The sequence below is a fragment of the Pristiophorus japonicus genome, chromosome 2 (genome assembly GCF_044704955.1).
Source record: "Pristiophorus japonicus isolate sPriJap1 chromosome 2, sPriJap1.hap1, whole genome shotgun sequence".
NCBI classification, from domain to species: Eukaryota; Metazoa; Chordata; class Chondrichthyes; family Pristiophoridae; genus Pristiophorus; species Pristiophorus japonicus.
Window position 1 is genome coordinate 258,256,943 of NC_091978.1, and position 22,493 is coordinate 258,279,435.

Here is a 22,493-nt window from a genome sequence, read left to right on the forward strand (position 1 = left end):
TACAATACATTCTTGTGGAGTTATTCTGAACATAACACAGTAAGTATTATATTTATTTACATGTACTTATGTGTTTATATAATTTGATTTGTAACAGTCATGAGTGACTATCAGCAGATGTGAGGTCTTTCACTTTTACCGGGAATGTTGTAGTCAAAACCTGCGGTCATGGTGCACGTCTTTAGGTAAAGAATGATAATTATCATAATAATCATGATTACATTTGTCAGTTATGTGTTGTATCAGTCTCTGTGACAGTACCTAGCAATGATATCACGCAATGATCTCATGACATGTCGTCCTGTCACCTTTTACAGAAGAAGCTATCGACGATGAGGTCCGTGCAGAGGCGAACGGGTGGGGTCCACCAGTCCCCAGCGACATCACTGAGATGGAGGAGCGAGTGCAAGCACTCGTGGGGAAGCACCCCCGGACAGCCACGCAAGCATCTGCAGACCCTGACATGATGCGACGTGAGTAAAGTTTACAACATTGCTTGATGTAAAGTCAATAGATGCCACACCCACTCATATCCGAACAATCATATATGATAGATGATTTCTAAAATTAGCCTATAAATAATGCTGGCCTCATGAAAATCATTGTAATGCAGAATGTGTTGATGGTCATGAAATGTGATGTCTGTGATGATTTTGATAATGGTGGTGCTATTGTCGTGCATATGCTGGAATCACCTTGCGAACGTAGCAACCCCTTCTCATCTAACAACTTCATTTGTGTTTTGCAGCTCAGCCAGCAGCACAGCCCCAGGCAAGACCACAGAGGCCAGAAGTTGGGGCACGGGGCCAGACTCGCCAGACGATCCTACATCTGGTGCTGAGGAGCTCCGATTCTCGCCCCTGAATCCTCTGGGTCTGTTCTCCATGGATGAGAGCGTGGACTTCGAGGAACCTGCATCGCTATGCTCCGGAAGCCATTCCACCCCAAGGCCATCTAGTGCTCCTCCGGTCATTCCCGCCTCCACTCTGGAGGTACCAGCCCCAAGCACCTCGCCACAGGGTACCGCATTTATCCCAAGGACGGTGCCAACCTCGCGGAGATTTTGTGGACGCGGCAGGTCTGGTCCACAAGCGCCACGAGAGTGAAGAGATGGTACAGTTGTCCAGGAGGACTGTAGACATTGGTGACCAGATCCTTGATGCATTGGGGTCATATCACGACAGCTGGCCACCATGACTGAATACATTCTGCGGTTGGCGGAGGCCCTGGATGCGATAGCCAGGAACATTGCTGGCACAGGCCTCCCAGTGGTCCCGGAGCGCGACACTCCACCCCTAGGTTCCGCACCACCACTGCGAATGACAGAAGAGTGACAGGACCAAAATCCTGCTTTTGGATCAGAGAATGTTCTCCCCTCGGCACCCCCCGCTCCCGTACCCATCCAACCACTGCCTCTGCCTTCATCCCCCCAATGGGGCATCGCCTGAGGAGCTCTTCGGCCAGGCAGCATGGAGCGAGGAGGGGAAGGGCTAGAGGGGGAGAGGAGGGGGAAGAAATCTAAGGTGCATGTCCGCAGGTGATGGCTGTGTTATATCTCCATCTGGGTGTATGGAATTTGTTGTAATGTATGGGGAGAGGGGACCACCTTCCTGCTTTGCCTTTGTATTCTATGTTGCTGGACATGTTGACTATTTAATTGATGTCAATGGTGGAAAAGTGGGGTGTGGGCAAGGGTGGGATGTTTTTGGCCGTGATACTTATGATTTCAGATCAATGTTCGTATAAAATGTTTTTTATTCAACATAACCTTGTTGCGCATTGTCTCAGATGGCTGGACCATTACACACTGGTGATTCCTTAACATGAAAGGGTTAAATAAAACTTAACTTCAATCAACTTAAACTTTAACTGGCACCAAGGTGATGTCCACCATTGATGTCTGAGCTGCACACACACAGCAATGTGTCAGCATTGTCACTCACAGCAACGTTCTTTCAGGCAAATCGTTCATTTATGAGCTCCTGACGTAAGAGTCTTGCAGTTATGTAGCCACCACAGGCCCTTTCCTGCGGTCTAGAGGGGGACGTGGACATGGTTGCATAGCCAGCCTGATTGTCTGGCCCTGGCTCAGCGTCCAGCCCCTCGTCCTCCTCTTCCTCTCTCTCCTGAGGTGGACCATCAGTCCCTTCTGACAATTCTTGGCCCCTCCTGATAATCAGTTTGTGCAGCATGGAGCACACGATGACGAATTTACCTACTTGCTCAGGGTTGTATTGTAGCTCCGCTCCTGAGTGGTCCAGACATCTGAAGCACTGCTTAAGCACAGTTATTGTTTTCTGGACCACATTGCGTGTGTCTCTGTGGCTCTGGTTGTATCGCTTCTCGGCCTCGGTGTGGGTGTCACACGGGGGGCTCATCAGCCAGGTGGCTAGGCCATATTGCTTGTCAACAAGCATCCAGCATTGTCCTTGTGGCTGACTCTTAAACATGTCAGAGACCGCACTCTCACGCAGGATGTGAGCCTCATCGAAGCTGCCTGGACATTTGGCATTTACTGCCATTATGATCTGGTTGTGGTCGACAACTAGTTGGACCTTCAGGGAGTGAAATCCTTTTACTCTTACAAAAAAGCTCTGGGTCCTGAGAAGGTGGCCGCATGGCGATGTGAGTGCACGGTATTGCTCCCTGCACCCTGGGGAACTGAGCAATATCGTAGAATGCTCCAGCCCTGTCAGTCTGAGCCTCCGTGGTCATGGGGAAGCTGATAAAGACCATCTTACGCGCATACAGGGCCTCCGTGGCCTGTCTAATGCAGCGATGGGTGATATGGTGAGACAGAGGGAAAATCTCGACTGCGGAGGCCTGAAAGGACCCGGACGTGTAGAAGGACAATGCCGCGGTGACCTTGACCTCGACCGACACTGACACTGATGTCCTGATGGCAGGCTGCATATTTCATTGATCACCACCTTGTGTGTTACATATCAAATAACTCTAAGGGGCTGTAAACATAGAAACATAGAAAATAAGTGCAGGAGTAGGCCATTCGGCTCTTCTAGCCTGCACCGCCATCCTTTTTTAAAAAGTGGGGTTACATTGGCTACCCTCCACTCGATAGGAACTGATCCAGAGTCAATGGAATGTTGGAAAATGACTGTCAATGCATCTGCTATTTCCAAGGCCACCTCCTTAAGTACTCTGGGATGCAGACCATCAGGCCCTGGGGATTTATCGGCCTTCAATCCCATCAATTTCCCCAACACAATTTCTCGACTAATAAGGATTTCCCTCAGTTCCTCCTCCTTACTAGACCCTCTGACCCCTTTTATATCCGGAAGGTTGTTTGTGTCCTCCTTAGTGAATACCGAACCAAAGTACTTGTTCAATTGGTCCGCCATTTCTTTCTTCCCCGTTATGACTTCCCCTGATTCTGACTGCAGGGACCTACGTTTGTCTTTACTAACCTTTTTCTCTTTACATATCTATAGAAACTTTTGTAATCCGTCTTAATGTTCCCTGCAAGCTTCTTCTCGTACTCTGAAATATGGCTGCCACCGAGCGAATTCTGACAGGGCATCAGTGGTATATAAACAGTCCTTTGTGCGTGTTGATGCACGTCAGTTTTTTCGAAGATTCAACCAGCTCCTGTGTCATGTAAGCAGAGGTCAGGTCCAATTTGGTGAAACACTTCCCCCCCGATAGCATTGCGACCATGTCGTCAGCCTTGGGTAACGGGTACTGATCCTGTATCGAGACTCGGTTGATCGTTACCTTGTAGTCGTCACAGATCATAGAAACATAGAAACATAGAAAATAGGTGCAGGAGTAGGCCATTCGGCCCTTCTAGCCTGCACCGCCATTCAATGAGTTCATGGCTGAACATGCAACTTCAGTACCCCATTCCTGCTTTCTCGCCATACCCCTTGATCCCCCTAGTAGTAAGGACTTCATCTAACTCCTTTTTGAATATATTTAGTGAATTGGCCTCAACAACTTTCTGTGGTAGAGAATTCCACAGGTTCACCACTCTCTGGGTGAAGAAATTCCTCCTCATCTCGGTCCTAAATGGCTTACCCCTTATCCTTAGACTGTGTGCCCTGGTTCTGAACTTCCCCAACATTGGGAACATTCTTCCTGCATCTAACCTGTCTAACCCCGTCAGAATTTTAAACGTTTCTATGAGGTCCCCTCTCATTCTTCTGAACTCCAGTGAATACAAGCCCAGTTGATCCAGTCTTTCTTGATAGGTCAGTCCCGCCATCCCGGGAATCAGTCTGGTGAACCTTCGCTGCACTCCCTCAATAGCAAGAATGTCCTTCTTCAGGTTAGGAGACCAAAGCTGTACACAATACTCCAGGTGTGGCCTCACCAAGGCCCTGTACAACTGTAGCAACACCTCCCTGCCCCTGTACTCAAATCCCCTCACTATGAAGGCCAACATGCCATTTGCTTTCTTAACCGCCTGCTGTACCTGCATGCCAACCTTCAATGACTGATGTACCATGACACCCAGGTCTCTTTGCACCTCCCCTTTTCCTAATCTGTCACCATTCAGATAATAGTCTATCTCTCTGTTTTTACCACCAAAGTGGATAACCTCACATTTATCCACATTATACTTCATCTGCCATGCATTTGCCCACTCACCTAACCTATCCAAGTCGCTCCGCAGCCTCATAGCATCCTCCTCGCAGCTCACACTGCCACCCAACTTAGTGTCATCTGCAAATTTGGAGATACTACATTTAATCCCCTCGTCTAAATCATTAATGTACAGTGTAAACAGCTGGGGCCCCAGCACAGAACCTTGCGGTACCCCACTAGTCACTGCCTGCCATTCTGAAAAGTCCCCATTTACTCCTACTCTTTGCTTCCTGTCTGACAACCAGTTCTCAATCCATGTCAACACACTACCCCCAATCCCATGTGCTTTAACTTTGCACATTAATCTCTTGTGTGGGACCTTGTCGAAAGCCTTCCGAAAGTCCAAATATACCACATCAACTGGTTCTCCTTTGTCCACTCTACTGGAAACATCCTCAAAAAATTCCAGAAGATTTGTCAAGCATGATTTCCCTTTCACAAATCCATGATGACTTGGATCTATCATGTCACCTCTTTCCAAATTCACTGCTATGACATCCTTAATAATTGATTCCATCATTTTACCCACTACCGATGTCAGGCTGACCGGTCTATAATTCCCTGCTTTCTCTCTCCATCCTTTTTTAAAAAGTGGGGTTACATTGGCTACCCTCTACTCGATAGGAACTGATCCAGAGTCAATGGAATGTTGGAAAATGACTGTCAATGCATCCGCTATTTCCAAGGCCACCTCCTTAAGTACTCTGGGATGCAGTCCATCAGGCCCTGGGGATTTATCGGCCTTCAATCCGATCAATTTCCCCAACACAATTTCCCGATTAATAAGGATTTCCCTCTGTTCCTCCTCCTTACTAGATCCTCCAACCCTCCTGACCATGCCATCACTTTTCAACACCGAGACAATTGGACTGGCCCATTTGCTGAACTCGACTGGTGAATGATTCCTTCCTGTTGATGACTGTCCGGTTCGATCTCGACCTCATCATGTACGGAACCACCCGAGCCTTGTGATGGCTGGATCTTGCATCCGGGCCGAGGTGGATCTGCACCTTGGCTCCCGTGAACGTGCCGATACCTGGTTCGAACAATGAGGGAAACTTGCTCAGCACTTGAGCACACGAAGCATCATCCACTGATGATAAGGCTTTAATATCGTTCTAGTTCCATTTAATTTTCTCAAGCTCAACAGTGTTGGGCCATTGCCTGGAATGATCCACTACGATAAATCCTGCACAGCTCCATTGTACGATACCTTTACTGCCGCTTTGCCAATGACTGGTATGAGCTCTTTGGTATAAGTATGCAGCTTTGCATTGATTGGGCTCAGTTGGGTCTTTTTGCCTTAGTGTCTCACAGCTTTTCAAAAGCCCTCTGGCTCATTATTGACTGACTCACACCCGTGTCCAATTCCATGGATACTGGAACCTCATTTAATTTAACTTCCAGCATTGTCGGAGGACGTTTGGTAAAGGAATGTATCCCCATACACTTCTTCGTCCTGTACCTCAGGTTGAGTTGCCCGTGCTGCTTGATCCACATTGGATTGATCATCCTCAGACACGTGGTGTGTCGCAGCACGCTTGCTCGGTTGCGGACACATTCGCTGAAGGTGTCCCAATGTTGCACAGCCTTTGCACATGTATTGCTTGAAACGGCATTGATGGGCCCAATGATAGCCCCCGCAACGCCAACAAGGCAAGATTTGATTCACCCCCGATGGCGGAATTTGAGCAGTCACAGATCGTACGAGCACGGACAAGTAGGCCCAGCCATGTGCAGCTCTGCCTGCCAATGATATTATTTTATGCACAATACTTGCCGGTGAGTTTCGATGCTGGGAAGATATCTGTTTCGAGTTTTCATCCGTGGACAAGCGTGCCTGGGTGATCGTGATGGCCCTGCTTAGGACTAGAGATTCAGCAGCCAGCAGCTTTCCAAGGATGACCTCGTGGCCAATGCCAAGCACGAAAAAGTCCCACAGAATTTCCTCCAATGTAGCTCTGAAGTTGCACAGCCCAGCGAGACATCTCAGGTCGGCGACAAATTCCGCCATGTCCTGGCCCTTGGAGAGATTGTGTGTATAGAAACTATACCTTGCCATGATGATGCTTTCCTTCGGTTTAAAGTGGCTCCGAACCAGCGTACACAATTGTAAGTCTTATCCATTGGTCGAATCGGTGAGAGTAGATTCTTGATAAGGCCATTACTTTTTGACCCACAAACGGTGAGGAGAACCGTCCTGCGCTTAATTGCATTATCGGTTCCTTCCAATCTGTTGGCTACGAAGTACTGGTCGAGGCAATCAGTGAAATCCTCCCAGTCTTCCCCTTCCATGAATCTCTCCAAAATTCCAACAGACATGGTTGCGTGAAAGTTCGTATTTTTAATTCATCGCCAATTGTTACATATCAAATAACTCCACGATGCTAAATATGAGTTCAGGCATGACCTTACTCCAGTTTATTGATTCTCAAAGTGAGGATTCAACATGGCTACCAACATTATATACACGGCTTGCACATGTCTGCTAGTGACCATTAGGACTCCAACAGTCACACCTTCCGGTGGCAGGTAAAATCCAGTTAACATAAATAACATTGTGGAAGCGCAGTCTCCAAAGGCAGGTGTGCTTGGACACGTCGAGATACGACCTCTTCTCCCTGTACGTGCAGGGTGTGTATGGTCTGGACCTCCTCCTCATTCTGGCACATCTTAAATTGGGCACATAATGATGTGCATCACACATTGAGCCATCTGCACTCTGCAGCATCTGCATATTAATCGATGCAGGCTGAGAAATGGCTGGCCCCATTACAATGAAAGTATAATAGCGATTGATCAGAAGCAATAATTTCCTCACTAAAATACACCGACAGTAAACTCCCAATAGTCCAGAGTCTGAAAATATGTCTGTTGAGAAGGTCACTTCACCTGAGAAGAACTCCAGAGTCAATCCAAACTCCCCCAAAGTTGAAACAGCCTTTTGAATGATGTGATCTGCAGTTTTAAAAAATGGCGCCCACACCGCTGTGATTCGTTCAAAACAGTTCCACTTTTTCTGAGCGGTGTTTTGGGCAAGCGACATTCTGGGCAAGATGTGTGCGAGATGGTGAAAGTGACGTTAGTTTCGGCAAATGTGATCTTTACGACAAAAAAAAGTGGGCGGTCGGTATTATTGCATCTCTGTATTAATTACTTGTGGAAAGTAATGTTGATCGATATTATGGTCACTGGTTTCACCCATTCTGATGATTCCGTCCAAAAAAAGAGGGCGGGCGGTATTATTTTTTACCAGTGTTACGCACTTGTGGAAAGTAGTGTTCAGCGATAAGTGTCCGGAAATTGGGCGTCAGTTTCCATTTTGTGGCTAAATGAGCAATATCTTGGCATTATACGTCACTTCAGCGGTATAATGGACGTTAAGCGGGCGTTATGCATGCAAAAAAAGTATAAAATCTAGCTCCTGGTGTTTACTGATTGAGTGATCGAGCGTCTCTTCGTAGGCACTGGTTATGGTGGCCTGGAGGGCAGAACAAGCGCTGTGGGCACTCTGCGGCTCGGGGTCACCGAGGGTTGCCAGGTTGACAGTGAGGCATGGCTGTAAAGGGCTCTCATAACTGGGGCTTTGAGTGCCCGACATTGATTTTTTTGCAGCACTGCTTTTGTTGCCGTTGCCGTTGCCGCTTTGGGGCTATATTAATGTTGATGACAGGACGGATTAGGCGGTGGTCCGCCCAGCAGTTGTTGGCTCCTGTCATGGCGCGAGTGATGTGCACATCCTTGCAGTGCCTCGTTCGCTGCCCGACCTCGCCCCGGCCCTCGCTGCCCGACCTCGCCCCGGCCCTCGCTGCCCGACCTCGCCCCGGCCCTCGCCGCCCCAACCTCGCCTCGGCCCTCGCTGCCCGACCTCGCCTCGGCCCTCGCTGCCCGACTTCGCCTCGGCCCTCGCTGCCCGACCTCGCCTCGGCCCTCGCTGCCCGACCTCACCCTGGCCCTCGCTGCTCCTGTCCTCAGTGGCCGACTTCGCCTGTTCCCCCTTACCTCAGCTGCCTGACCCGCCCAACACCCCTGCTCCCCCAACCCTGCCTGATCCTCACCCTCCCAACCCCATGTACTCCCAGGAGGCGGGGGTTCTAATTAAATATTTTGATGAGGCAGGAAGCTAGGTGGCAGTGCGAGCTGTGAGGAGGATGCTAGGAGGCTGCAGGGTGACTTGGACAGGTTAGGTGAGTGGGCAAATGCAGTATAATGTGGATAAGTGTGAGGTTATCCACTTTGGTGGCAAAAACAGGAAGGCAGATTATTATCTGAATAGTGATAGATTAGGAAAAGGGGAGGTGCATCGAGACCTGAGTGTCATTGAAAGTAGGCATGCAGGTACAGCAGGCAGTAAAGAAAGCAAATGGTATGCTGGCCTTCGTCGCGAGAGGATTTGAATATAGGATCAGGGAGGTCTTGCTGCAGTTGTACAGGGCCTTGGTGAGACCACACCTTGAATATTGTGTGCAGTTTTGGTCTCCTAATCTGAAGAAGTTCATTCTTGCTATTGAGGGAGTGCAGCGAAGGTTCACCAGACTGATTCCTGGGATGGCAGGACTGACATATGAGGAAAGACTGGATTGGCTAGGCTTATATTCACTGGAATTTAGAAGAATGAGAGGGGATCTCATAGAAGAATATAAAATTCTGATGGGACTGGACAGGTTAGATGCAGGAAGAATGTTCCCGATGTTGGGGAAGTCCAATACCAGGGGTCACAGTCTAAGCATAAGGAGTAAGCCATATAGGACCGAGATGAGGAGAAACGTTTCCACCCAGAGAATTGTGAACCTATGGAATTCTCTACCACAGAAAGTTGTTGATCCTTACCAACATTAACAACAACCCTTCCCCTACCACTCCGCCCCATGCTGGTCCCGGCCCATCCCGTGCTTCTCCGACTGACCCCGACACCCCCCCCCGCATTTCCTCCCTCCCTCCTCTCTGCAGTCTAATACCACAGACCTACCTGCCCAGAGTTAGCCAGCCCCTCAATCTTGCTGGCAGCGGGTGAAAAACACAGGCCACCCATGCAAGTCAGGCCCTGTTGTTCAAGTTGCCAGGGCCTGTGGGAAACCCAATCGATCTCCTGGGTATTCCGACCGTCTCGGAGCCCCCTCCCACACCCCCGCCTTCCCCATTAAAATTCAGCCCAGTGTGTCTAGCAATCGGGGTGTTAGGCCCCCTCCTATTTCTCATTTACATGCTGCCTGTCGGCAACATCATGCGAAAAAACAGCATCAGTTTCCACATGTATGCTGATGACACCCAGCTCTACCTCATCACCACTTCTCTCAACCACTCCACGGAATTTTCAGACTGCTTGTCCGACATCCAGATCTGGATGAGCAAAAATGTTCTTCAATTAAATATTAGGAAGACCGAAGCCATTGTATTCAGTCCCAGGTACAAACTCCCTTCCCTAGCCACTGACTCCATCCCGCTCCCTAACATCTGAGGCTGAACCACACAGTTCGCAAACTTGGTGTCATATTTGACTCCAAAATGAGTTGCTGACCACATATCCACGGCATAACTAAAAAAATGTATTTCCACCTCCATAACTTCACTCGTCTCAGCCCTTGCCTCAGCTCATCCGCTGTCAAAACCCTCATCCATGCCTTTGTTACCTCTAGACTTGACTACTCCAACGCATTCCTGGCTGGCCTCCCACATTCTACCCTACGTAAACTAGAGGTGATCTAAAACTCGGCTGCCCATGTCCCAACTTGCACCAAGTCCCGTTCACCCATCACCTCTGTGCTCGCTGATCTACATTGGTTACCGGTTAAACAACGCCTCGATTTCAAAATTCTCATCCTTGTTTTCAAATCCCTCCATGGCCTCACCCCTCCCTATCTCTGTAATCTCCTCCAGCCCCACAACATCCCCCCCCCTCGACCCCCACCCCGAGATATCTGCGCTCCTCTAATTCTGCCCTTTTGAGCATCACTGATTATAATCGCTCAACCATTGGTGGCCTTGCTTTCTGTTGCCCAGACCCTATGCTCTGGAATTCCCTGCCTAAAGATTCTGCCTCTCTACCTCTCTTTCCTTCTTTAAGGCGCTCCTTAAAACCTATCTCTTTGGCCAAGCTTTTGGTCATCTGCCCTAATTTCTCCTCATGTGGCTCGGTGTCAAATTTTTTATCTTATAATATTCCAGCGAAGTGCCTTGGGACATTTTACTATGTTAAAGATGCTATATAAATAAAAATTGCTGTTGTTATTGTTGTTGTTGTTGTTGTTTGTCATCCCAAACATGCACTGTGGCTGCATTGTACCATCTACAAAATGTACTGCAGCAACTCACCAAGGTTTCTTTGACAACACCTCTAAAACCCGTGAAGTTACGCACCAAGAAGGACAAGGGCAACAGGTGCATGGGAACACCAGCACCTCCAGGTTCCCCAAAAGTCATACACCATCCCGACTAGGACATATATCGCTGTTCATTCATTGTTGCTGGGTCAAAATCCTGGAACTCCCTCCCCAGCGCAGTGCACCAGACAGAATGCAATAAATGCTGGTCTTGCCCATGATGCCCATATCCCAAGAATGAAAATTAATATCGTATAGTAAGGGTGCATCAATTCTATGTATGTTGCGGGACTGGATGACTCCAGAAAATTTTCAGCAAGACTACCAGGTACATTTTTAGGTTTTTGGTTTCATAAGGAGAATGGATAACTAGCTGGCTTCAATAAGAATGGATAGCTAGCTGGCTTCAATAAGAATGGATAGCTAGCTGGCTTCAACACAGAAAGCAGAGAGTAGAAGTAAAGGTTAGCGATTCAGAGTGGCAGAAGGTGGAAGGTGATCTATGTGTGGAGGCGGAGGATGTGGGTAAAGTACTTAATGAATACTTTGTGGCTGTATTCACAAAAGAAGGGGGCGATGCTGACATTGAAGTTCAGGAGGAAGATAGTGAAATATTGGATGGAATTATTAAGGGGTTTAGCATCCTTGAAAGTAGATAAATTGGCAGGACCGGATGAAATATATCTGAGACTACTAAAAGAAGCAAGGGAGGAAATTGCAGTGGCTCTGACCATCATTTTCCAATCCTTCCTGGCTACAGAAGTTGTGCCAAAGGATTGGAGAACAGCTAAAGTTGTACCATTGTTTAAACCGAGCAAGTACAGGCCAGTTAGTTTAACCTCAGTGGTGAGCAAATTACTGGAATTAATTCTGAGGGACAGTATAAACCTTCATTTAGAAAGACACAGATTAATCAAGGAGAGTCAGCATGGATTTATTAAGGGAAGGTCATGTCTGACTAATTTGATTGAGTTCTTTGAGGAGGTAACAAGGGGGGTTGATGAGGCCAGTGATTTGGTGCAGCTTACATGGATTTTAGCAAGGCTTTTGACATGGTAGGCTGATCAAAGAAATAAAAGCCCATGCGATCCAAGGGAGAGTAGAAAATTGGATCCAAAATTAGCTCCGTGGCAGGAAACAAAGGGTAATGGTTAAGGGGAGTTTTTGCGTCTGGAATGCTGTTTCCAGTGCGTTCCACAGAGCTCAGTCCCTTACTTTTTGTTGTGCACATTAATGATTTAGACTTAAATGTAGGGGGCATGATAAAGAAATTTGCAGATGATACAAAAATTGGTCGTGTGGTTGACAGTGAGGAGCAAAGCTCTAGACTGCAGGAAGATATCATTGAACTGGTCAGTTGGGCAGAAAAATGGCAAATGGAATTAAATCCAGAAAAGTGTGAGTTAATGCATTTGGGGAAGGGCAACAAGGCAAAGTAATACACAATAAATGGGAGGCAACTGAGAGGTGTGGAGAATCAGAGGGACCTTGGAGTATATGTCTACAGATCCTTAAAGGTAGCAGGACAGGTTGATAAGGTAGTTAAAAAAGCATACGGAATGCTTTCCTTTATTAGCCGAGACATAGCATACAAGAGCAAAGAAGTTATGCTAAAACTGTATACAACACTAGTTAAGCCACAGCTTGAGTACTGTGTGCTGTTCTGGTCACCAAATTACAGGAAGGATGTGATTGAACGAGAAAGGTTGCAGAGATTTACAAGAATGTTGGCAGGACTGGAAAACTTTAGCTATGAGGATAGGCTGAGGTTGTTTTCCTTGGAACAGAGGAGGCTGAGGGGAGATTTAATTGAGGTGTATAAAATTATGAGGAGCCTGGATAGAGTGAATAGTAAGGACCTATTTCCCTCAGCAGCGGGGTCAATAACCAGGAGGCATAGATTTAAAGTAGTTGGTAGAAGGATTTAAGTGGAGTTGAGGAAATATTTCTTCACCCAGAGGGTGGTGGGGGTCTGGAACTCATGGCCTGAAAGGGTGGTAGAGGCAGAAACCCTCATCATATTTAAAAAGTACTTGGATGTGCACATAAAAGATCCATAATCTACAGGGCTATGGAGCTAGAGCTGGAAGGTGGGATTAAGCTGGGTATCTCTTTTTCGACCGGCACAGACACAATGGGCCAAATAGCCACCTTCCGTGTCATAATTTTTCTATAATTTTATGAAGGTGGAGTCCCACAAGGATCAGTGCTGAGACCACTGTTGTTCACAATTTATATTAACGATCTAGACTTTGGAATCAAAAACACAATTTCTAAATTTGCGGATGAAACCAAATTGAGGGGGAATCGTCAATACTGAGGAGGACTGCAATAAATCACAAGAAGGCATTACTAAACTTGCAGAATGGGCATACTGTATAATTGGTAAATGAATTTCAACAAGGATAAATGTGAGGTATTACATTTTGGTGAGAAAAATAAGGAGGTCACTTATTACTTGGAAAATAAGAATCTAAATGGGGTTGAAGAGCAAAGAGATCTCGGAATACAAATTCACAAATCATTAAAAGTACTGACACAGGTTAATAAGCTCATAAAAAAGCAAATCAGGCACTAGGGTTTATTTCTCGAGGGATAGAATTGAAAAGTATTGAAGTTATGCTAAACATGTATCGTGTACTGTGTACAATTCTGGTCGCCAGATTATAAAGTGGATCGAGGCACTGGAGAGGGTGCAAAATAGATTTACAAGGATGATACTAGAAATGCGAGGCTAGACCCATCAGGAAAGGATGAACAGGCTGGGTCTCTGTTCTCTTGAAAAGAGAAAACTGAGGGGTGATCTAATAGAGGTCTTTAAAATTATGAAATGTTTTGATAAGAGTAGACACAGAAAGAGTGTTTCTGTTGTGTTCCTAACACAGATGAGACTGCACACAGGGAGGTTAAAGTAACAGTGACCTCAGTCTTTATTAAGACACTCCAGAGTAAGTAACAGGCCTTAGGGGCCAGCTTATATACAGTGCTCCCAAGGGATGCTCGGATCCCTTGGGACTTCAGGGGATGCGCTCCCTGGTAGCGGAACATAGGAGCGCATGCTTTACATCACTCCCCCACAAAATCAAAGTGAAAACTATTTACAAGGTGAGGCGGTTTCTTTCCCTGGTGGACAGCGTCGGTACAAATTTCTGTTCTGGTGTGTTGGCTGTGCCCTCGCTGGGCTGGCGTGTTGTTGGCCCTGCTGGGCTGCTGGGTGAGCCTGGCATTGCTGGGCTGTTGGGCATGATGGGTTCGATTTCCTGGTCCGGGTTGGTGTCGTTGATCCTTTGGGTGTGTGTTGTGGGCTCAATAAAGGTGGTGTCTGCTGTGGGTTGTTCAGGGCAGTCTGTGAACTGCAGCCTCGTTTGGTCCAGGTGCTTTCTGCAAATTTGTCCATTGTCTAGTTTGACTACAAACACCCTACTCCCTTCTTTAGCTATCATCGTGCCCGCGATCCACTTGGGACCATGTCCATAGTTTAGCACATACACAAGGTCATTCAGATCAATTTCCCGTGACACAGTGGCGCAACCATCGTTTACATTTTGTTGCTGCCGCCTGCTCTCTACCTGATCATGCAGATTGAAGTGAACCAGCGAGAGTCTGGTTTTAAGTGTCCTTTTCATGAGTAGCTCAGCCGGGGGCACCCCTGTGAGCGAGTGGGGTCTCGTGCGGTAGCTGAGCAGTACTTGGGACAGATGGGTTTGGAGTGAGCCTTCTGTGACTCGTTTGAGGCTCTGTTTGATTGTTTGCACTGCCCGCTCTGCCTGCCCATTGGAGGCTGGTTTAAACGGGGCCGAGATGACATGTTTGATCCCATTGCGGGTCATGAATTCTTTAAATTCGGCACTGGGTGCGTTGCTCAACTGAGCACACACGCTGCATTGCTCTAAGTCAGAGTCGATACCGGGCCACCACACATAGGATCTGGCTGTCGCTTTCATCATTACTATACCCAGGTGTGTGCTGTGAAGATCAGAGATGAATGTCTCCCTGCCCTTTTTGGGTAGCATTATGTGGTTACCCCACAACAGGCAGTCTGCCTGAATGGACAGCTTGTCCTTTCGCCACTGGAATGCCTTGATTAGCTCTTGCATTTCAATGGGGATGCTGGCCCAGCTCCCATGCAGTACACAGTTTTTTTACTAGGGACAGCAGAGGATCTTGGCTGGTCCAAGTCCTAATCTGGCGGGCATTGACACGTGATTTATTATTTTCAAATGCTTCCATGACCATCAACAAGTTTGCGGGCTGTGCCACCATCAACAAGTTTGCAGGCTGCGCCATTTCCACCCCCATGGTGGGCAATGGTAGCCAAATGAGAGCATCCGCACAGCTCGGACCCTATCCTGTGGAAGATGGTATAGTTATACGTTGATAGCACGAGTGCCCACCTTTGTATGCAGGCTGAGGCATTTGTATTTATCCCCTTGTTTTCAGCGAACAGGGATATGAGGGGCTTGTGATCGGTTTCCAGTTCAAATTTGAGGCCAAACAGGTAGCGATGCATTTTTTTTACCCCGAACACACACGCTAATGCCTCTTTCTCAATCATGCTGCAGGCCTTCTCGGCCTTAGACAAGCATCTGGAAGCATAGGCGACAGTTTGCAACTTCCCCGCAACATTAGCTTATTGTTATACACACTCTCCCTCGGGTTAAGATGCTCCCGAACCAGTGTACACAGCTCCTCAGACGACTTATCTGTGGGTTTCACCGGAGCCAGAAGATGCGTCATGAGGCTGTAGGTCGGTGCCCAGCAGACCGTTAGGCGGACCGCTCTCCTTTTTGCAGCGCTTCCTTTTCCGTCCAGCTCGTTGGCTACAAAGTACTGGTCTAACCGTTCGACATAGGCTTCCCAGTCCACACCCTCCGAGAACTTCACCAGGATGCCCACAGTTTGCTGCATCTTTGCGTTGGATTCATGTCCTCGTCGCCAGTTGTTGTGTTCCTAACACAGATGAGACTGCACACAGGGACGTTAAAGTAACAGTGACCTCAGTCTTTATTAAGACACTCCAGAGTGAGTAACAGGCCTTAGGGGCCAGCTTATATACAGTGCTCCCAAGGGATGCTGGGATCCTTTGGAACTTCAGGGGATGCACTCCCTGGTGGCAGAACATGGGAGTGCATCCTTTACAGATACACAACAGTTTCCACTTCTGGGTAAGAGAAAAACGGGAGGCCATCAATGTAAGATAGTCACTAAGAAACCATAATAGGGAATTCAGAAGAAACTTATTTTCCCAGAGAGTGGTGAGAATGTGGAACTCGCTACTACAGGGAGTAGTTGAAGCGAATAGTATAGATGCATTTAAGGAGAGGCTAGATAAGCATATGAGGAAGAAGGGAATAGAGGTTTATGTTGATAGAGTTAGATGAGGAAAGATGGGAGGAGGCTTGAGTGGAGCATAAATGCCGGCTTGGACTGGTTGGGCCTAATGGCCTGTTTCTGTGCTGTATATCCGATGTAAAAAAAATATACATTGGTTAATTACTAATTCATTCTCTTATCCATGAGAACTTTAAAATAGAATTCACGTGTTTTATGTTTTTTGATGTGTCTATAAATTGTAATAATACCACTGGATTTTTAAAAAAAGAACCTGAAAACATTTTAGTGACCAACCAAACTCAAGTTGCCTTTCATGGGTCTTTCAAATGGAAATAAATCCTGCCAAACATATACTGTGTATTGCATTGGGGAGACCGATGGAAAGGGAAAGGAGAGAAATATAAATATTCCATATAAAAGAAACAGCTTGTTTGGCAGAAATACACAATTTATTCCCATTGATAACTTATTTCATATAAAGCCTTACATGATAATGGAGCAATCTTTAGTAGATTACGGTTGAAATCCAACCGGTGGCACACAATACATGACCTGGATTTGGACATGTGGAGTGTTTCTGAATGTTTTATTGGGATACATAAGAGTAGCATTTAATGTGTTACATGCAACTTTTTACACTGCAATGCTACAACAATTTGATTTTATACAACAAAAAAGCAACTCAAGGTGCAATGCAGTGCATATGGGGCTGAAATTGCCCCTTCCCTTAAGGTCAGTTAGCGCCGGAAATCAGCAGCCATGCTCAAGAGTGCAACGGTCACTGTATTTCGTGTAATTGACGCCATGTTTAAAATTCTGCTCCTGCGGTATCCCGACGGTGACCTGCTTACCTCCTACCGCTCCGCTGATGCCGATCCATCCTAAGTGAGCCATAAGAGTGTGCACCACAGATGTCCCCACTCCGGCAGTGCAGTCCTTGTAAAATGGTGGTGTGGCTCCCATTAAAGGGGAGGTCCTAATTCCGCTGTTTTTTTTTTGTCAGCTGACTGTCATGTCGGGCCAACAATTATGCCTCCGTGTTCGGCCGGGCTGCCAACAGGCAGCCTGGCACCCCCTCTTGGGTGCGAGCCCACTGGCCCGGCAGAAACCCTCCCTGGGTATGCAGGTACAGGAAGTGATCAGGAAGGCCAATGGAATCTTGGCCTTTATTGCAAAGGGGATGGAGTATAAAAGCAGGTAAGTCTTGCTACAGCTATATAAGGTATTGGTGAGGCCACACCTGGAATACTGAGTGCAGTTTTGGTTTCCATATTTACGAAAGGATATACTTGCTTTGGAGGCAGTTCAGAGAAGGTTCACTCGGTTGATTCCGGGGATGAGGGGGTTGACTTATGAGGAAAGGTTAAGTAGATTGGGCCTCTACTCATTGGAATTCAGAAGAATGAGAGGTGATCTTATCAAAACATAAAAGATTATGAGGGGGCTTGACAAGGTGGATGCAGAGAGGATATTTCCATTGATAGGGGAGTCTAGAACTAGGGGGCATGATCTTACAATAAGGCACCACCCATTTAAAACAGATGAGGAGAAATTTCTTCTCTCAGAAGGTTGTAAATCTGTGGAATTCATTGCCTCAGAAAGCTGTGGAAGCTGGGACATTGAATAAATTTAAGATAGAAATAGACAGTTTCTTAAACAATATGGGGAGTGGGCAGGGAAGTGGAGCTGAGATCAGATCAGCCATGATCTTATTGAATGGCGGAGCAGGCTCAAGGGGCCGTATGGCCTACTCCTGTTCCTATTTCATATGTTCTTATGTTCTTATGGTGGCCAAGTGGACCGAACTGAAACAATCACGCAGGCTCTCCCCTTTAATTGAAGGGGAGAGCCGTGGTGACATGATGCCTGATGACTGACAGCGGTGGCTGCTCCGCCCCGCCACCCCCCACCCCCCCAAAACTTCGGCCCTCTAGTGTGCTCACTGCCGCAATACCGCCTCCATTATGACCGACGTCTGGTCCGGCAAAAAAAAAAGCCAAAGAGTGGAACTTCGCTCAAGAGGCCACCGGTAAAAATATCAGAAACAGGGTGTGTGCGCCGCATTTCCAGCAGTGGGCAATTTGGGCCCCAATATGTTTAATTGATGCGCTTGTTAAACGAAAGAACATCAGAGTAATTTTAATTAAATATCTCGGCATCCAGCCACATCATTAGAGAGTGAGTTCTCCGGAAGACAAGTTAGTGGCCCACATTATAAATAGGAATTAAAAAATTGAGTTTTAATTTTAGATAATGCTGAAATTTGGAACAGGTAGATCACGCAATTTAAATGCTATGTATGAATCTGGGTTAGGTCACATATACTTGGGGGAGAAATTCGGTCGTGCCGCTGTTGCGGTGTTAACCCGGGTGGAGCGGTAGATTTTGCAGCAGGAAATTGTTTGGGTCTCCAGCCGCAAAATTCCGCAGCTGGGCCCTGAGTGTGGAGGACAGTGCTAAGGGAGGCATTACACACTTCTTTTAGGGTGCTAGATCGGCTGAGCTAATGAAAATCCCGAGGTAAAGGGCCGGCCTTGGAACGCCCCAAGAGAGGCTTCCATTGTTGTGTGTGTATAATATAAGTATACTCCCTGTACACTCAATGTACAGTTACATAAGACTACTGGATGTACCTTCACACTGTATACACTATCCTTGTACCACCAGAGGGTGCAACTGGTGGAGACCTAGGGGTCACCTGTACACGACAGGTAACCGGGTATAAAAGGGAGCTCACCATGCTGTACCCTCACTCAGGAGCTGTAATAAATGGACTAAGGTTCAAGTACAATACCTTGCCTCATAGAGTCATTACTAAAGTGCTTACAAACACAATAACTGGCGACGAGATTACGAATTTTCACGCGAAAATGGCTAACCTTGGCATGTTTGAACAATTCGCCGATAGAGAAGATTGGGAGGCCTTTGTGGAAAGGCTCGAAAACTTTTTCATTGTGAACGACCTAGAAACATAGAAACATAGAAAATAGGTGCAGGAGTAGGCCATTCGGCCCTTCTAGCCTGCACCGCCATTCAATGAGTTCATGGCTGAACATGCAACTTCAGTACCCCATTCCTGCTTTCTCGCCATACCCCTTGATCCCTCTAGTAGTAAGGACTATATCTAACTCCTTTTTGAATATATTTAGTGAATTGGCCTCAACAACTTTCTGTGGTAGAGAATTCCACAGGTTTACCACTCTCTGGGTGAAGAAGTTCCTCCTCATCTCGGTCCTAAATGGCTTACCCCTTATCCTTAGACTGTGACCCCTGGTTCTGGACTTCCCCAACATTGGGAACATTCTTCCTGCATCTAACCTGTCTAAACCCGTCAGAATTTTAAACGTTTCTATGAGATCCCCTGTCATTCTTCTGAACTCCAGTGAATACAAGCCCAGTTGATCCAGTCTTTCTTGATATGTCAATCCCGCCATCCCGGGAATCAGTCTGGTGAACCTTCGCTGCACTCCCTCAATAGCAAGAATGTCCTTCCTCAAGTTAGGAGACCAAAACTGTACACAATACTCCAGGTGTGGCCTCACCAAGGCCCTATACAACTATAGCAACACCTCCCTGCCCCTGTACTCAAATCCCCTCGCTATGAAGGCCAACATGCCATTTGCTTTCTTAACCGCCTGCTGTACCTGCATGCCAACCTTCAATGACTGATGTACCATGACACCCAGGTCTCGTTGCACCTCCCCTTTTCCTAATCTGTCACCATTCAGATAATAGTCTGTCTTTCTGTTTTTACCACCAAAGTGGATAACCTCACATTTATCCACATTATACTTCATCTGCCATGCATTTGCCCACTCACCTAAGCTATCCAAGTCACTCTGCAGCCTCATAGCATCCTCCTCGCAGCTCACACTGCCACTCAACTTCGTGTCATCCGCAAATTTGGAGATACTACATTTAATCCCCTCGTCTAAATCATTAATGTACAATGTAAACAGCTGGGCCCCAGCACAGAACCTTGCGGTGCCCCACTAGTCACTGCCTGCCATTCTGAAAAGTATCCATTTACTCCTACTCTTTGCTTCCTGTCTGACAACCAGTTCTCAATCCATGTAAGCACACTACCCCCAATCCCATGTGCTTTAACTTTGCACATTAATTTCTTGTGTGGGAACTTGTCGAAAGCCTTCTGAAAGTCCAAATATACCACATCAACTGGTTCTCCCTTGACCACTTTACTGGGAATATCCTCAAAAAGTTCCAGAAGATTTGTCAAGCATGATTTCCCTTTCACAAATCCATGCTTACTTGGACCTATCATGTCACCTCTTTCCAAATGCGCTGCTATGGCATCCTTAATAATTGATTCCATCATTTTATCCACTACTGATGTCAGGCTGGAGACAACACGACCTCGTTGGCTGATAAGCGCAGAGCCATCCTGCTCAGGAATTGTGGGCCCACTGTCTATGGCCTCGTCAGGGACTTGCTAGCCCCAGCAAAGACAACAACCAAAACATATGCGGAGCTCGTAACGATGATACAGGAACAGGTCAAACCTAAAGAGATCATCCTCACAGCCAGACACCGGTTCTACACACACCGGCGGCTCGAAGGCCAAGAAATCGCGAAATTTGTTGCAAACCTCAGGCGATTGGCTGCATCGTGTGATTTTGGCAACCACCTCACCGAAGCGATGTGGGACATCTTCGTTATTGGAATCGGCCACGAGGGCCTTCTCCACAAGCTGCTCTCTGCGGACACCACGGTCACCCTGCAGAAGGCAATTAACACGAGCCAGGCGGATAACTCACCCCCAGGACTCCAACCCGGCAAGTACTGTGAACCGACTGCCGTCTTTTAGAGGCAAGGCTGCTGCAAGCAGTCTCTCTCAGGGAAGAGAGAACAGAACCCCAAGTCCCGCAACCCTGAGTCCGCCACATGGGGCCAACCGGCCAACCCCATGCTGGCGCTGTGGAGGAAACCACAGGGCCCACCAGTGCCGCTACAAAGACTATACTTGCAAAGTCTGGAACATGAAGGGCCACCTCGAGCAAATGTGCAAGAGAAATTGTACTCACCAAGTCGATGAAGAGTTGGCCGATCATCCGGACTCCAGCGACGATGAAGAGAGTCCATGAGGCAGCTCAGCCCCACGATGAGGTGGAGGGAGTGTTTACCTGTACCACTGAGAGTTCTCTGTTGAAAATGGAAGTCGAAATCAATGATGTTCCAGTCACGATGGAGGTGGACACGGGGGCGAGCCAATCACTGATGTATCAGGCGGCCTTTGAGAAACTCTGGGACAATCCAATTGAACGACCTAAAATGATCCTGATCCAAATAAGCTGCTCACCTACACAAACGACACCATCCCAGTCGTTGGCAGCGTGATGTCCAGATGTCCCATGACGGCGCGATGCACAAGTTACCTTTGTGGATTGTTGCTGGTGATGGTCCAACGCTGCGAGGAAGAAGATGGATGAAAAAGATCCGTTGGAGCTGGGAAAACCCCCAACCTCCAGCGATCGATGTCTTCCGCGGCCCCGAAGTTGGATCCAGCACAGCACCTGAGAAACCAGCCGCTCAACTCGACTGCGTGGAGACGACCCAGACTGCTCAACCCAACTGCGAGTTTATCCAGCCGAAACGACCTGACCTCATCTTTCAGGCTCCAGTGGCAGGACTCTGGAGGAAGAAAACTAGCGCAGAAGGTAACTTCCCTATTTCCGTGGCAGAACCTGGGGAGAAAAGGATCACCTCAGCTTACCTCGTGGAGAGAAAGAAGATGGCACCCGCACCACGAGGTGAAGCACCTGAAGTAAAGATGGCGATGGCCAGACCACGAGGGGCAGCGTTGATGGAGCAACACGTGATGCTGAGCAGCGAACCGGATTGGGGTAAAGATTGCAAGGCCCTCTTAAAGGAGGCCAGCAACCCATCACAATTAAAGGGACAGTTCCACTCTTTATACAGCGATGCCGGTGATACATATGTAAGAGATGTAATTGACAAATTCAAGTATGTAAATGTAACTAACCATGTTAAGTCAGGCGACTGCGATTCGAATCAATGTATTGTAAGAGTAAATGAAGTAATGATGTGCGATGCCGGGTGTTATGTCTGAATGAAGAGTCAGACGAGATACTGCAAGCTCAAAGTATGTGTGACCGTAGTCCTTTATTACAGATCTCAGGGTGACTCTCCAGCCTGTGAAGCCTCCTTATATACAGGTGCTTCCAAGGGATTGTGGGATCCCTTGGGACGCCTGGG